This window comes from Pristiophorus japonicus, chromosome 9 (assembly GCF_044704955.1).
Source record: "Pristiophorus japonicus isolate sPriJap1 chromosome 9, sPriJap1.hap1, whole genome shotgun sequence".
In the NCBI taxonomy this organism is placed as follows: domain Eukaryota; kingdom Metazoa; phylum Chordata; class Chondrichthyes; family Pristiophoridae; genus Pristiophorus; species Pristiophorus japonicus.
Genome location: NC_091985.1, coordinates 181872995 through 181889465, shown reverse-complemented (window position 1 = coordinate 181889465; position 16471 = coordinate 181872995). Strand labels below are relative to the sequence as shown.

The following is a 16471-nucleotide window of genomic DNA, read 5'->3' as shown; positions in this document are numbered from 1 at the left end:
GGTGAGGGTTTCTACCTCTACCACCCTTTCAGGCAGCAAGTTCCAGACCCCCACCACCCTCTGGGTGAAAAGGTTCTCCTCAACTCCCCTCTAAACCGTCTACCAATTACTTTAAATCTGTGTCCCCTGGTTATTGACCTCGTTGCAAAGGGAAATAGGTCAGTTCAGAGAAGGTTCACGAGGTTGATTCCCGAGATGAAGGGGTTGTCATATGAAGAAAGGTTGAGCAGGTTGGGCCAATACTCACTGGAGTTTAGAAGACTGAGAGGTGATCTTATTGAAATGTATAAGATGCTGAGAGGGATTGACAGAGTTGATGCAGAGAGGATGTTTCCCCTTGTGGGGGAATCTAGAACTAGGGGGCATAGTTTCAGAATAAGGGGCTGCCCATTTAAAACGGAAATGAGGAAGAATTTCTTCTCCCAGAGGCTCGTGAATCTTTGGAATTCTCTGCCCCAGATAGCTGTGGAGGCTGGCTCATTGAACAGATTTAAGGTGGAGAGAGACAAATTATTGAATGATAACGGAGTCAATGGTTTATGGGGAGCGGGCAGGGAAATGGAGTTGAGGCCAAGGTCAGATCAGCCATGATCTTATTGAATGGCGAAGCAGGCTCGAGGGGCCAGATGGCCTACCCCTGCTCCTATTTGTTTGTCTTATGTTCTTATGTCTTTCCTATCTGCTCCATCTGGGACCCTCATAATTTCATACACCTCAATTAAGTCTCCCCTCAGCCTCCTCTATTCCAAAGAAAACAACACCAGCTCATCCAAACTTTCCTCATAGCTAAAATTCTTCAGTCGAGGTAACATCCCCGTAAATCTCCTCTGTACCCTCTCCAACACAATCACATCTTTCCTGTAATGTGGTGAGCAGAACTGTGTGAGTACTCTAGCTATGTCCTAACTTGTGTTTTACACAGTTCGAGCATAACCTCCAGAGGGAGGTGGGAGTCTGGAACTTACTGCCTGAAAGAGTAGTAGAGGCAGAAACCCTCATCGCATTTACAAAACTACTTGGATATGCACGAGATGTGCCGTAACCTACAGGGCTACAGACCAAGAACTGGAAAGTGGGATTAGGGTGGATAGCTGTTTTTCAGCCATACAGACACGATGGGCCAAATGTCCTCCTTCTGTGTTGTAAACTGCTGATTCCATGGCACCAATCTCCTCCTGTCTGATATAAACCCACCCCACAGTCACTGACACCAATCTCCTCCTGTCTGATATTAACCCACGCCAGTCACTGACACCAATCTCCTCCTGTCTGATATAAACCCACCCCACAGTCACTGACACCAATCTCCTGTCTGATATAAACCAACTGCTGTCACGAACACCAATCTCCTGTCTGATATTAACCAACCATCATCATCATAGGCAGTCCCCCGGAGTCGAGGATGATTTGCTTCCACATTAAAAATAAGGTCTCCGATGTCTATAAATTCCAATGTGGAAGCTAGTCTCTGTTGCAGGTTGGACAGAAGGTGGTTGAAAGTACGTTGGTTGAAGTGCCGGTTTGTTGAAGTGCTTGGGTTGTCGTGCGCTCCTTCCATCTGTGAAGAGACTCAAAGTGTTCAACGTCCTCACGGATTATTCGCTTCCATTTTGAGTGATCTTGTGCCAGGGATTCCCAGGTATTGGTAGGGATGTTGAACTTCTTCAAGGAGGCGTTGAAGGTGTCCTTGAAGCGTTTCCTCTGCCCCCCTGGGGATCGCTTGCAGTGATGAAGCTCCAAGCAGAGCGCTTGCTTTGGGAGTCTCGTATCGAGCATATGGACAATGTGGCCCATCCATCGTAGCTGATCGAGCGTGGTCAATGCTTCAAAGCTAAGGATGTTGGTATTCGCAAGAACAGATGTTGGTGCACCTATCCTGCAATGGATTTGCAGGATCTTACGCAGGCAGCGTTGATGATACTTCTCCAGTGCTTTCATGTGTCTGCTGTATAGTCCATGTCTGAGGGCAGATATCACTACTGCTCTGCAGACCATGTGCTTTGTGCCGCTTTTAAGATTCTGGTCTTCAAACACTCTATTCCTTAGGCGACCAATTGCTGCACTAGCACACTGAAGGCGGTGTTGGACCATGTTACCATTATCTGCCCTTGTTGACAGTAGGCTCCCGAGGCATGTTGTCCAAGGCCTCATCATGGATTTTGATAATCCAGAGGGCAGTGCTGTGTGACAGGGGTCAGGTTGATAGAGCACCTTTGTTTTATGGATGTTTAGTGTAAGGCCGATGCTCTCAGACGCTATGGTGAACGTGCTGATGATGGTTTGGAGTTTGTCCTCTGAGTGAGCGCAGACGCAAGCATCATCTGCACATTATAATTCGATGACAGAGGATGGCATGATCTTGAACAGTTTCCCGTTTGTTCTACAGATTATCTCCACTCCAGCGGGAAGCTTACTGACGGCGAGATGTAGCATTGCAGCAAGGAAGATTGAGAAGAGCTTTGGTGCAATGACACAGCCTTGCTTCACCCGGGTTCGTACATGAATTGGGTCTGTGGTGGATCCATTGGTCAGGATCATGACTTGCATGTTATCATGAAGCAAGCGGTGGATGGTGACAAATTTTTGAGGACAGCCGAACTTGAAGAGTACACTCAATAATCCCTCACGGTTGACAGTATCAAGGGCCTTGGTCAGGTCAAAGAAGGTTGAACCAACCCCACAGTCACTGACACCAAGCTCCCCCCATGTGATATAAACCAACCCTTGTCACTGACACAAAGTGGACTGGGAAAATATGTTAAAGGGTAAGACTGTAGAAATGCAGTGGCAAACTATTAAGGAGATATTTCATAACCCTCAGCAAAGATTTATTAAAGTGAGAAATAAAGATGCTAAGAGAAGGATGAACCATCCCTGGCTAAAAGGAAGTAAAGGATGGTATCAAATTGAAAAAAAAGGCATACAATGTTGCAAAGGACAGTGGAAGGCCAGAGGATTGGGAAATTTTTAGAAACCAGCAAAGGATTAAAAAAATGATAAAGATAGAGAAGATAGCATATGAGAGCAAGCGAGCAAGAAATATAAAAACAGATAGTAAGAGCTTCTGCAGGTACATAAAAAGGAAATGTGTAGCGAAAGTAAACATTGGTCCCTTAGTACATGAGACTGGAGAATTAATAATGGGAAACATGGAAATGGCAGAGATTTTGAACAAATATTTTGTATCGGTGGAGGACACTAAAAACATCCCAATAGTCAAGGAGATATTGTGGGTGAGGGGGACACTTAAAAGTCACTATCACTAGAGATAAAGTACTAATCAAACAAATGGGATCAAAGGTTGACAAGTCCCCTGGACCTGAGGACATGCATCCTTGAGTCTTAAAAGTGGCAGCAGAGATAGTGACTGCATCAGTTGTAATCTACCAAAATTCCCTGAATTCTGGAGAGATCCCAGCAGACTGGAAAACTGTAAATCTAACACTCTTGTCCAAGTAAGGAGGGAGACAGAAAGCAGGAAACTATAGACCAGTTAGCCTACCATCTGTCATTGGGAAAATACTGGAGTCCATCATTAAGGAAGTAGTAGCAGGACATATTGCAGTCAAGCAGAGTCAGCATGGTTTTATGAACGGGAAATCATGTTTGACAAATTTGCAGTTGTTTGAGGATGTAATGAGCAGGGTGGATAAAGGGGAACAGTTGATATCGTATATTTGGATTTCCAGAAAGCATTGATAAATTGCCACACAAAAGGTTACTGCACAAGCTAAGAGCTCACGGGGTTAGGGGTAATATATTAGCATGGATAGAGGATTGACTAACTAACAGAAAACAGAGAGTCAGGACAAATGGGTCATTTTCAGGTTGGCAAACTGTAATTTTTGGGGTGCCGCAGGGATCAGTGCTGGGGCCTCAACTATTTACAATTGATATTAATGACTTGATGAAGGGACCAAGTGTAACGTAGCCAAATTTGCTGATGATATAAAGATAGGTGGGAAAACAAGTTGTGAGGAGGACGCAAAGAATCTACAAAGGGATACAGATAGGCTCAATGAGCGGGCAAAAATCTGGCAGATGGACTATAATGCAGTAAAATATCAGGTTATCCCCTTTGGCAGAAAAAATAAAAAAGCTAATTATTATTTAAATGGGGATGGATTACAAAATGTTCTAGTACAGAGGGATCTGGGGGTTCTTGTACATGAAACTCAAAAAGTTAGCATGCAGATACAGCAAATAATCAGGAAGGCAAATGGAATGCTGGCCTTTATTGCAAGGGGGATGGAGTACAAAAGTAGGGAAGTCCTGATACAACTGTACAGGGCGTTGGTAAGACCACACCTGGTGTACTGCATACAGTTTTGGTCTGGAGTTGTCTCCAGTTCCGTGCCGAGAGGATTGCTACACCAGACGGGAGAGGCAACATTTGGGGACAGTGAGCAAGTTAGACAGCGAAAAGTTACTCCAAACTAACTTAGGCCCGAGTAAGTGTCCACTTTTGTACACTCAGAAAAACCTTGCGGACACTTCAGAAATTAGGCGCAGGTAGCAAGAAAATGGCGGGGGGGGCGGTAGGGGGAAGGAAAGTTTGAGGGAAGTTGGAGGATTTTACAAAGCATTAAACACTTCACTTAAAAATAATGAACCATCATCAATAATACATGATCAATAAATCAATCAATAAATAATTTTTAAAAATTAAAAAAATCAATGAATCAATAAATAAAAAATGTAAAGTTCCTACCTCACCTACTGCAGCACCTATCCATTCGGGAGCACCGGGAGCCCTCCAGCAGAACACAGCCACACACTCAGCCCTGCCTGCCTGATGACATTTTCAAGGGAAACAGTTCAGGCGTGCCCACTGCTGAGCAGGTGGTGGGGGGGGCGGAGGGGGCCCGGCCGAATAGCTGGTCGGGCGGCCTCATCGCGGAGGTGGTGTTTGGGCGGGCCGTCGAGTAGGTCTGGAGGTAAGAGCAGTGGTGGCGAGGCGAGGCCCAAGGTTGAGCAGCTGCGACGCGAGGTGAGGGGCGGCGAGGCAAGGCCCGAGGTTGGGCAGCGACAAGGCGAGGGACGGTGAGGCGAGTTGAGAGCCGGTGAGGCAAGGCCCGAGGTTGGGCAGCGGCAAGGCGAGGGACTGTGAGGCAAGGTGAGGCCCGAGTTTTGGCAGCGGCGAGGCGAGGGACGGTGAGGCAGGCAGGCCACTTGGCCCGGGCTAGGCCACTCGGCCGGGGATAGGATCGCCCAGAGCCACGACGCGCTGGGAGGGTCGGAGCTACTGCGTGCGCGTGCAGCTGCCAGCACTCTTCGGCACAGGGCTGTAGCCCAGTCCAAAGCAGGCCTGATCATCGTGGAGAATCCGGAGGCAAGTACTAGGAGCGCTTTTCCTTCTAGAAAGTCGGCAGACCTTGCGGAGGTGCGCCGTTCTCTGGGTCAGTCGAAACTTGGCCCCCTAGTTTCCATGGAACATTCTTTCCTCTCTTGTTCTTCCAAAGCTGTAAATCCCTGTCCCACACATTGTCCCTCCTGCTTTGTTGAAATCCAAACCCATCATACATTTCTCGACTGTTTCTCCTCCACTCTTAGTTTTCACCACCAATTCTGGCTGGGTTAAGAAATACACTCACTGGTACATTTCCTTCTCCTAAAGGAGTGGACTCTGGCTGGGTTCAGTTCTACACTCATCAGTTTCTCTCCAATATGTGACCCATGTGCCCAATGTCCATGTGTGAACCTCGACAGTGAGTGTCAACAGGCTATTCCACTGTCCTCACCTGAGGCCTCACACGTGCATTTTCCAGCAGGGTCACTGGACCCTCCTCCCAATGGCTCAGTTTCTCAACGATAAGGGGATAAGGGATTATGGGGAGCGGGCAGGGAACAGAAGAACATAAGAAATAGGAACAGGAGTAGGCTGTACGGCAACTCAAGCCTGCTCTGCCATTCAATAAGATCATGGCTGATTCCATCATGGACTCAGCTCCACTTTCTCGCCCACTTCCCACATCCCCTTATCATTTAAGAAACTGTCTATTTCTGTCTTAAATTTATTCAATGTCCCAGCTTCCGCAGCTCTGAGGCAGCAAATTCCACAGATTTACAACCCCGAGAGAAGAAATTCCTCCTCATCTCTGTTTTGAATGGGAGGGCCCCTTATTTAAGATCATGCCCTCTGGTTCTAGTTTTCCCGCATCAGTGGAAACATCCTCTCTGCATCCACCTTGTCAAGCACTCTCCTAATCTACTACGTTTCGATAAGATAACCTCTCATTTTTCTGAATTCCAAAGAATAGAGGCCCAACCTACTCAACCTTTCCTCAAAAGTCGTGCCCTCATCCCTGGAAACAACCTAGTGAACCTTCTCTGAACTGCCTCCAAAGCAAGTATATCCTTTCGTAAATATGGAAACCAAAACTGCATGCAGTATACCAGGTGTGGCCTCACCAATACCTTATATAGCTGTGGCAAGACTTCCCAGCTTTTATACACCATCCCCTTTGCAATAAAGGCCAAGATACAATTGGCCTTCCGGATCACTTTCTGTATCTGCAAACTATCCTTTTGTGTTTCACGCACAAGTACCCCCAGGTCCCACTGTACCGCGGCACTTTGCAATCTTTCTCCATTTAAATAATAACTTGCTCTTTGATTTTTTCTGCCAAAGTGCATGACCTCACACTTTCCACGTTATACACCATCTGCCAAATTTTTGCCCACTCACTTAGCCTGTCTGCCCTTTTGCAGATTTTTTGTGTCCTCCTCACAAATTGCTTTTCCTCCCATCTTTGTATCGTCAGCAAACTTAGATGCGTTACACTCAGTCCCTTCTTCCAAGTCGTTAATATAGATTGTAAATAGTTGGGGTCCCAGCACTGATCCCTGCGGCACCCCGCTAGTTGCTGATTGCCAAACCGAGAATGAACCACTTATCCTGTCTCTCTGTTTTCTGTTAGTTAGTCAATCCTCTATCCATGCTAATATATTGCCGCCAACCTCCTCAACATTTCCTCATAAGAACCCCTCATCTCTGGAATCCACCTCGTGAACCTTCTCTGAACTGCCTCCCTTCTCCTCTCCTTCCCTGAAGTTGCTGACTCTGACTGGGTTCAGTTCTACACTCACTGGTTCCCCTCCCTCTCCTTCCCTGAAGGTGCTGACTCTGACTGGGTTCAGTTCTACACTCACTGGTTCTCCTCCCTCCCCTTAAGGTGCTGACTGTGTCTGGGTTCAGTTCTGCACTCACTGGTTCCCCTCCCTCCCATCTGCCCCTTCCCTTAAGGCACTAACTCTGGTTGTGTTCAATTCCACACTCTCTGTTTCTGCTCCCTCCCCTCTCCCGCAGGCAGAGTTTAGGGAGCTAGGAGAGGGATTAAAAAGCAGGACCTCAAAGGTAGTAATCTCCGGATTACTCCCGGTGCCACGAGCTAGTGAGTACAGAAACAGGAGGATAGAGCAGATGAATGCGGGTCTGGAGAGATGGTGCAGGAGGGAGGGTTTTAGATTCCTGACACATTGGGACCGCTTCTGGGGGAGGTGGGACCTGTACAAACCGGACAGGTTGCACCTCAACAGAGCCGGGACCAATATCCTTGTGGGGGGGGGGGGTTTGCTCGTGTTGTTGGGGAGGGATTAAACTCGTTTGGCAGGGGGATGGGAACCTGACAATAGATTCAGTAAGGAGGGGAGTAAAGCTGGAATTAGAAAGCAAAAATTTTAAAAAGTGAGTTTGAAGGAGAGAGGAAACAAGCAGGAAAAAAGTGTAAAAAAACAAACTTAAAGGCACTTTGTCTCAATGCACGTAACATTTGGAACAAAATAGATGAGTTGACAGCAGAAATAGATACAAATGGGTATGATCTGATAGCCATTACAGAGACGTGGTTGCAAGGTGACCAAGACTGGGAATTAAATATTCAGCGGTATTTGACAATCCGGAAGGACAGACAGAAAGGAAAAGGAGGTGAGGTAGCTCTATTGATAAAGGATGGAATCACTGCAATAGTGAGAAACAATATTGGCCCAAATGATAAGGATGTTGAAAAAGTTTGGGTGGAGATAAGGAATAAGGGGAAAAGTCACTGGTGGGTGTAGTCTATAGGCCCCCTAACATTAGCAACTCTGTTGGTCGGAGCGTAAACCAGGAAATAGGGGGGGGCTTGTAAAAAGGGAACAGCAATAATCATGGGTGATTTTAACCTCCATATTGACTGGACAAACCAAATTGGTCAGGGTAGCCTTGAAGAAGAGTTCATAGAGTGCATAAGGGCCGGTTTCCTTGAGCAGTATGTAACAGAACCAACCAGGGGGCAGGCTATCTTAGATCTGGTCCTGTGTAATGAGACAGGATTAATAAACAATCTCCTAGTAAAGGATCCCCTCGGAATGAGTGATCACAGCATGATAAAATTTCAAAATCAGATGCAGGGTGAGAAAGTTGGATCTCTAACCAGCGTACTAAGCTTAAATAAAGGAGACTATGAAGGTATGAGGGCAGAGTTGGGTAAAGTGGACTGGGAAAATAGATTAAAGTGCAGGACGGTTGATGAACAGTGGTGTACATTTAAGGAGATATTTCACAACTCTCAAGAAAAATATATTCCAGTGAGGAGGAAAGGGTGAGAGAGAAATGATAGCCATCCGTGGCTAACTAAAGAAATAAAGGACGGTATCCAATTAAAAACAAGGGCATACAAAGTGGCCAAAACTACTGGGAGGACAGAAGACTGGGAAGCTTTTAAAGCCAGCAAACAATGACTAAAAAATGATTAAGGGAAGATAGACTATGAAAGTAAACTAGCACGAAATATAAAAACAAACAGCAAGAGTTTCTATAGGTATATAAAAAGGAAACAAGGGTGGCTAAAGTAAATGTTGGTCTCAGAGGACGAGACCGGGGAATTAGTAACGAGCAACATGGAGACGGCAGAAACTCTAAACAAATATTGTGTATCAGTCTTTACGGTAGAGGACACGAACAATATTCCAACAGTGGATAGTCAAGGGGCTATAGAGGGGGAGGAACTTAACACAATCACAATCACTATAAGGAGGTGGTACTCAGTAAGATAATGGGACTAAAGGACGATAAATCCCCTGGAACTGATGGCTTGTATCCTAGGGTCTTAAGAGAAGTAGCGACAGGGATAGTGGATGCATTGGTTGTAATTTACTAAAATGCCCTGGATTCTGGGGAGGTCCCAGCAGATTGGAAAACTGCAAATGTAACGCCCCTATTTAAAAAAGGAGGCAGACAAAAAGCAGGAAACTATAGACCAGTTAGCCTAACGTCTGTGGTTGGGAAAATGTTGGAGCCCATTATTAAAGAGGCAGTAGCAGGACATTTGCAAAAGCAAAATTCAGTCACGCAGAATCAGCATGGATTTATGAAGGGGAAGTCATTTTGATAAATTTTCTGGAATTCTTTGAGGATGTAACGAACAGGGTGGATAAAGGGGAACCAGTGGATGTGGGGTATTTGGACTTTAAGGCAGCATTTGACAAGGTGCCACATAAAAGGTTACTGCACAAGATAAAAGTTCACGGGATTGGGGGTAATATATTAGCATGGGTAGAGGATTGGCTAACGAACAGAGAACAGAGAGTCAGGATAAATGGTTCATTCTCTGGTTGGCAACCAGTAACTAGTGGGTACCGCAGGGATCAGTGCTGGGACCCCAACTATTTACAATCTATATTAACGACTTGGAAGAAGGGACCGAGTGTAACGTAGCCAAGTTTGCTGCTGATACAAAGGTGGGAGGAAAAGCAATGTGTAAGGAGGACACAAAAAATCTGCAGAAGGACATAGACAGGCTAAGTGAGTGGGCAAAAATTTGGCAGATGAAGTATAATGTTAGAAAGTGTGAGGTCATGCACTTTGACAGAAAAAAATCAAAGAGCAAGTTATTATTTAAATGGAGAAAGATTGCAAAGTGCTGCAGTGCAGCGGGACCTGGGGGTACTTGTGCATGAAACACAAAAGGATAGTATGCAGGTACAGCAAGTGATCAGGAAGGCCAATGGTATCTTGGCCTTTATTGCAAGGGGGATGGAGTATAAATGCAGGTAAGTCTTGCTACAGCTATACAATGTTTTGGTGAGGCCACACCTGGAATACGGTGTGCAGTTTTGGTTTCATATTTACAAAAGGTTATACTTGCTTTGGAGACAGTTCAGAGAAGGTTCACTAGGTGGATTACGGGGATGAGGGGGGCTGACTTATGGGGAAAGGCTGAGTAGATTGGGCCTCTACTCATTGGAGTTCAGAAGAATGAGAGGTGATCTTATCAAAACGTATAAGATTATGAGGGGGCTCGACAAGGTGGATGCAGAGAGAATGCTTCCACTGATAGAGGAGAATAGAACTCGAGGGCATGTTCTTAGAATAAGGGGCCACCAATTTAAAACAGAGATGAGGAGAAATTTATTTTCTCAGAGGGTTGTAAATCTTTGGAATTCGCTGCCTCAGAGAGCTGTGGAAGCTGGGACATTGAATAAATTTAAGATAGAAATAGACAGTTTTTTCAATGATAAGGGGTTATGGGGAGCGAGCCTGGAAGTGCAGCAGAGTCCATGATCAGATCAGCTATGATCTTATTGAATGGTGGAGCAGGTTCGAGGGGCCGTATGTTCTTATGTACACTGTCTAACGAAACACTCCCAGCACAGGTGCAGCACAGATTAGATACAGAATAAACATCCACCTGCACTGTCCCATCAGAGACTCCCAGGGCAGGTACAGGATGGGTTACATACAGCATAAAGCTCCCTCTACACTGACCCATCACACTCCCAGGGCAGGTACAGCACGGGGTTAGATACAGAGTAAAGCTCCCTGTACACTGTCCCATCAAACACTCGAAGGGCAGGTATGGAACATAAGAAATAGGAGCAGGAGTAGACCATTTGGCCCCTCGAACCTGCTCCGCCATTCAATAAGATCACGGCTGATCGGATCCAGGCCTCAACTCTACTTCCCCGCCTACGCCCCATAATCCTTGACTCCCTTATCGTTGAAAAATCTGTCTATCTCCACCTTAAATACATTCAATGACCCAGCCGTCACAGCTCTCTGAGGGAGCAAATTCCAAAGATTCACAACCCTCAGAAGAAATCCCTCCGGATTTTGGTTTTAAATGAGCAACCACTTATTCTGAAACTATGCCCCCTAGTTCTAAATTCCCCCACGGAGGGAAACATCCTCCCTGCATCTACCCTGTCAAGCCCCCTCAGAATCTTATACCTTTCAATAAGATTACCTCCAAGTCTTCTAAACCCCAAGGAGTATAGGCCCAACCTGCTCAAACTTTCATCTCAGCAATCAACCTCGTGAACCTACTCTGAACTGCCTCCAGTGCAAGTGTATCCTTCCTTAAATAAGGAGACCAAAACTACGCGCAGTACTCCAGGTGTGGTCTTACCAATGTTATATACAGCAGCAGCAGGATTTCCCTACTTTTATACTCCATCCCCCTTGCAATAAAGGCCAACATTCCATTTGCCTTCCGAACTAATTGCAGCAACTGCATGCTAAATGTTTGTTTTTCCTGTACAAGGACCCCCAGATCCCGCTGTACACGGCATTTTGTAATCTCTCCCCATTTAAATAGTAATTTGCTTTTTTATTTCTCCTACCAAAGTGGATACGCTCCCATTTTCCCACATTATACTCCATCTGCCAACGGGTCATTGGGCAGAAATCACAACAGGCCCAGAATTATTCAATGGGCGAGCATCGATTGCTTATTGTGGGAAGTTCTATATTTCAACCATCCATTGAGTGAAGAAGTATTTCCTAACATCTCTCCTGAATGGCCTGGCTCTGATTTTAAGGTTATGTCCCCTTGTCCTCGACACCCACCGCAGCAGAATCAATTTCTCTCTATCTCCCCTAGCAATTGCTTTAAAATTCACACGAAATTCCCACAGACTAGGTGGAGTATGGGTTAGATACAGAGTAAAGTTCCCTCTACACTGCCGCAGGGCAAACTTCAGTGTCCAGCCCGACTGCGCTGCTGGCAGCTTATCAATTAAAATTCAGCAGCAGTACGATCTGCCACTGCACTGAAAACTTTCCACCTGCAGCTCCTGATCAGTTTCAGGTTAAAGCTCCCTCTAAACTGTCCCATCAAGCACTCCCAGGGCAGGGGCAGCACGAATTAGATACACAGTAAAATCAGAGGAAACTGTATCCCAGTGAGAGTCAGTGCCAGAGGAAACTGTACCCCAGTGAGAGTCAGTGCCAGAGGAAACTGTATCCCAGTGAGAGTCAGTGCCACAGGAAACTGTATCCCAGTGAGAGTCAGTGCCAGAGGAAACGGTACCCTAAGTGCCAGAGGAAAGTGTACCCCAGAGTCAGAGGAAACTGTATCCCAGTGAGAGTCAGTGCCAGAGGAAACTGTACCCCAGTGAGAGCTAGTGCCAGAGGAAACGGTACCCTATTGAGAGTCAGTGCCAGAGGAAAGTGTACCCCAGTGAGAGTCAGTGCCAGAGGAAAGTGTACCCCAGTGAGAGTCAGTGCCAGAGGAAAGTGTACCCCAGTGAGAGTCAGTGCCAGAGGAAACTATACCCCAGTGAGAGTCAGTGCCAGAGGAAACTGTACCCCAGTGAGAGTCATTACAATTCGAAATAACTTCAGTTATGAGCAACAAATTGCATTTATAACGCGCCTGAAACATAGTAAAATGTCCCAAGACGCTTCACAGGACCATTATCAAACAAAATTTGATACCCAGTCACATAAGGAAATATTAGCACAGGTGACTAAAAGCTTGTTCAAAAGGGTAGGTATTAAGGAGTATTATAAAGATCCAGAGGTTTAGGGAGGGAATTCCAGAGCTTATGGCCTCGGCAGCTGAAGGTACGACCACCAATATTAGAGGGATGAAAATTGGGACTGCTCAAGAGGCCAGAACTGGAGGAATGCAAAGATCTCTGAGGGTTGTAGGGCTGGAGGAGATTATAGCAATAGGGAGGGGCAAGGTCCCAGACGGATTTCAAGACATGGATAAGAATTTTGAAATTGAGGCATTGATGGAGCAGGAAGCCAATGCAATTCAGCGAGCTCAGGGGTGATGGATGAACGGAAATTGGTACAAGTTGGGATGCGAGGGCTGAGGGCAGATTGATTAGAATAGGCCTATATTCTCCGGAGTTTAGAAGAATGGAAGGTGATGTCATTGAAACATAAAATTCTTAGTAGAATTGACAAGGGCTGGATAGTCTCGAAGTAGGGATCCTAGTATTAGGATAAGAGATCGCCCATTTAAGACTGAGATGAGGAGATATTTCTTCACTAGCGTTGTGAATCTTTGAAATTCTCTGTTGAATAGAGATCTTACTGAATTGTGGAGTAGACAGAAGGGTCATATGGACTACGCCTGCTGCTATTTCTTGTGTTCTTGAGTAAGGATTACGGGCAGGAGTGTTTTTGATGAGCTTAAGTTTGCGGAGAGTGTGAGGCCGATCAGGAGAGCATTGGAATAGTTCAATGTAGTGGTAACAGAGGCGTGGATGAGGGTTTGAGCAGATGAGCTGAGGAAGGGGCAGAGATCGGCGATATTATGGAGGTGGAAGTAAGCGTACTTGGTAATTGAGGGAATATGGGTTCAGAAGCTCATCTCGGGGTCAAGTACGAAGCCAATCAATAAACTGCAACTCTCCATATCTGTGTTTCAGTATATTAGAAAACTACATATCTCTATTGATCAATTAATCGGAAATGCTTCAATATTAGTAGTTATTAAAACATTTTCTTATAATTCTAAATGTTGATGAATGAATAATTGATTCTATGGGTGATAGGCCGTGCTGGTCTTTCAGATGGGTCTGTGCATCGTGATCAGTGAATTGTCTCTGTGCTTCCGCTTCAATCTTTCCATTGGCTTTCTCACCAGATGGGAAATATTTTAACATTGAGATCTGATGGTGTCAGTGTGAGTGCAGCCGCACCGAATGTACAGAGACCGGTCCATCTGCTGGGCTCTGCCTCAAACTGGAGTCACCTCTTAGATCAAAGCCCTTTACTCTAAAACACACACAAGATTCACTGTGACTGTGTTTAGAGACAGAAACTGATCTCACTTCACATCCCATTACACGGCCTCATGCTGGATAATTGTGCTCGGTGGTCAGACTCTCCCAGTCTCATTTCCTGGCTTACTGTGTAACCTGTGTGTACTGTCTACAGGACCGGTGTGTATCTGAGTAAATGGCACTTTCTCTTACCTTCCTCCCCAGTCGATCTATTGAAGACTTTCAATCGGAAGGGGCTCACTGGTTGGTGCTCTCACAATCCTGCACTGGTTCACCTGCTGTTGTTCCTCAGTCCACAATCCCTGTTTCCTTCCAGCTGTGGAACTTTCTCAATCACTCCACCATTCACCAGGAACTAATTATGACAGGGCAGAAAATGAGAAGAATATTAATATCGTGAAATGGAATGGAGTGTAAAGTGTTTTCCCAACATTTCAGCAAAGTACATGTCCAGTATTTGTTTGATTTTATCCTTTTCCTCAGATCTCTGTCCCGCCCTTCTGGGATTAGAGAAAAACACCAGAATTTTCCCGGGTTACAAACTGTCTGATCTCACTGGGCCCCCGGGTTACACATTGTCTGATCTCACTGGGCCCCCGGGTTACACACTGTCTGATCTCACTGGACCCACCCCCGGGTTACACACTGTCAGATCTCACTGGGCCCACCCCCGGGTTACACACTGTCTGATCTCACTGGACCCACCCCCGGGTTACACACTGTCAGATCTCACTGGGCCCACCCCCGGGTTACACACTGTCAGATCTCACTGGGCCCCCGGGTTACACACTGTCTGATCTCACTGGGGCCCCGGGTTACACACTGTCTGAGAGGGAGAAGAGAGGGGGTGGGGAGGGTGGACATATAATCTCCTCCCTCTCCCTCTCCCTCTCCCTCCGCGACACTCTCCCTCAACCGCCGATCACTTGCCGCCATTTTGCAATTCCTTCACCAACCGTCAACATCCGGGGATCCGGGACATGCGCAGGGCGGGCTCATTGAGTCGACGTGTTCCGTCGCTGCTATTGGGTGGGAGCTGGTGATTGGCAGCTGTTCCCACCAGTCCACGCCCGGCACAGCTCCAAAAGCGCCCGCCCACTCCCACAGCTGGAGGCGGGGCCGCTCCCAGTCACGTGGTCCTGATTTGAATTCTGGCGCGCCCTTCAACCGCCCCAGCGCGTGTGGCGTCCGTAACCCAGCAACGCGAGCTTGTGACGTCGGTAACCTGGCAACGCAGTCTGTGTGACGTCAAATAAGCTGGCATCAGGACCGGGCTGATTATATGTCTGTGCTTATATGTGTGTCTGTGTGTACGCGTGTGACTATATTTGTGTCTCTGTTTGTATCTGTGTTTCCCCTGCCCCTTTATCTGGATCTTTCGAAATACTATTCAGTCCCAATGTGTCTGGGCCAATCACCTCCCCAGAAAGTGCTGAATTGTCACTTTAATCTGGTGCATTCTGATTAATTTGATTCCTTTCTTCAATTGTTCTTCAGATGTGGGCGACGCTCTCGAGGCCAGCATTTATTGCCCATCCCTAATTGCCCCCGAGAAGGTGAGAGTGAGCCGCCTTCTTGAACCGCTGCAGTCCGTGTGGTGAAGGTGCTCCCACAGTGCTGTTAGGGAGAGAGTTCCAGGATTGTGACCCAGCGACTATGAAGGAACAGCCGATATATTTCCAAGTCAGGATGGTGAGTAACTTGGAGCGGAACTTGCGGGTGATGGTGTTTCCATGCGCTTGCTGCCCTTGGCCTTCTCGGTGGTAGAGGTCGCGGGTCTGGGATGTGCTGCCAAAGAAGCTTTGGTGAGTTGTTGTAGTGCATCTTGTAGATGGTGCACACTGCAGCTACGGTGCGCCGGTGGTGGAGGGAGTGAATGTTGAAGGTGGTGGATGCAGGGCCAATCAAGTGGGCTGCTTTGTCCTTAAAAAAGGAGGTAGACAAAAAGCAGGAAACTATAGACTAATTAGCCTAACATCTGTCATTTGGAAAATGCTGGAGTCCATTATTAAGGAAGCAGTAACAGGACATTTGGAAAAGCATAATACAATCAAGCAGAGTCAGCATGGTTTTATGAAAGGGAACTCTCACTTCATAAATTTGCTGGAGTTCTTTGAGGATGTAATGAGCAGGATGAATAAGGGGGATCCAGTGGATATGGTGTATTTGGATTTCTCGAAGGCATTTGACAAGGTGCCACATAACAGGTTACTGCACAAGATAAAAGTTCACGGGGTTGGGGGTAATATATTAGCATGGATAGAGGATTGGCTAACTAACAGAAAACAGAGAGTCAGGATAAATGGGACATTTTCTGTTTGGCAATCCGTTACTAGTGGGGTGCCGCAGGGTTCGGTGCTGGGGCCTCAACTATTTACAATCTATATTAATGACTTGGATGAGAAGATCAGGTGTAATGTCGCCATGTTTCTTGATGATACAAAGATGGGTGGGAAAGCAAATTGTGAGG

The 16471-nt window shown here is 46.4% G+C and overlaps 1 protein-coding gene across 2 annotated transcripts in view; it reads right to left on the bottom strand.

Moving 5' to 3' along the window:
* LOC139273360 (zinc finger protein 774-like) overlaps positions 1–14970 on the bottom strand; it is a 30076-nt gene extending 15106 nt beyond the window's left edge. Inside the window, exons 1-2 of one of the 2 annotated variants that reach the window (XM_070890190.1) lie at positions 14932–14970; positions 14194–14356 (exon numbers count right to left, since the gene is read on the bottom strand). The gene's annotated coding sequence lies outside the window, so the exon portion shown is untranslated. The other variant, XM_070890189.1, reaches the window with a different exon arrangement.
* Between the last annotated feature and the right edge of the window lie 1501 nt (positions 14971–16471).